This window comes from Lathyrus oleraceus, chromosome 2 (assembly GCF_024323335.1).
Source record: "Lathyrus oleraceus cultivar Zhongwan6 chromosome 2, CAAS_Psat_ZW6_1.0, whole genome shotgun sequence".
NCBI lineage: Eukaryota > Viridiplantae > Streptophyta > Magnoliopsida > Fabales > Fabaceae > Lathyrus > Lathyrus oleraceus.
The window spans coordinates 390,127,781-390,129,132 of NC_066580.1; positions in this window are offsets into that span (position 1 = coordinate 390,127,781).

Consider the following 1,352-nt stretch of genomic DNA (forward strand, 5'->3'; position numbering starts at 1 on the left):
TCGATTTTTATTATTGCTTATAATTCTTTTTTTATTCATTTATTCTGTTAGAACATTATAATCAATTAAATAGAAGATTAATTATTAATGTTTGCAAATAAGTTTTTTTTCTAAAATGGATCTATTCTTGGGCCAACACCAAGTGCCCCCGTTTAAGGCCCAATTAATTCTAACGAATTCGAACCCAAATCCTTTTAATTAATATACTCCTCAAAACTTTTTAATTTTATATATGGATGACAATGAGTATAGGAAGCGCTCACTTCACTATCTCTCAAGTATTCAAATGATTGGCGAATGCCATATTGCTCAAATTCTTGTCGTCTGATCAAAACTTTTAATCCTAAATTATGGATGAAAAGAGTATGGGAAGTGCTCGCTTCACTATCTCTCAAGTATTCGAATGATTGAGCTCGCCATATTGCTCGAATTCTTGTCACCCGATTAAAAAACCTTACAAAATTCAAATCCAAATCATTTTTTTCCGAATTAATATAATTTCTAAAGGTTTTCTTTTATAACTTAAACTTTGGATGAAAAAGAGTATAGGAGGCGTACGCCTCACCATCTCTCGAGTATTCGAACGATTGGCGCTCGCCATATTGCTCGAATTCCTGTCGTCTGATTAAAATATTTTAAATGAACTTGGATAAAGAATAGGTGGCGTACTCCTCATTATTCCTTGAATAAGCAAGTGGGAGGCGCTCGCCTCACCACCGCTCATATTCGATTTCCGCAAACATCTTTCAATAAAAACTTGAACGAAAAAGGAAATAGGAGGCGCTCGCGTTGTTATTCCTCGAAAGAATTGAACGATTGGTGTGCACCACATTGCTCAATTTTTTGTCGTTCTTCTTCAAAATACCAAATACGTTAAACCTAATTTCTCTCCCCCGTGCGACCTACAACTTAACTTTTTTCAGAAAGCACATTATTTAATCCTTTCTAACGCGCACAACAAACTAGTGCTTAAGTCTCCGTCGAGAGTAAACAAGCCAATGTTTAGCCTTTAGAATGCAATATAAACAGTCATTCATTAAAAGACACCAACCAACCGTAGTTCCCCGAACTACGAATGCTCTGATTTCCTTATTGCATCATAAGGATACGTAGGCACGAGATTGTGAGATCTTGGCGAGCACACTAATAAAAAGCCTCTCATTTACCCCTTTCTGAGGTTTCCATCCATATCTATTTTTAATCCTTTTTAATCCCCGCAAATTAAATTAAAAGGTTCTCGTTGAGTACAACGGACGTGAGGGGTGCTAATACCTTCCCCTTGCATAATCGACTCCCGAACCCGAATATAGCTGTGACGACCATTATTCTATTTTTAAAGGTTTTATCGATAT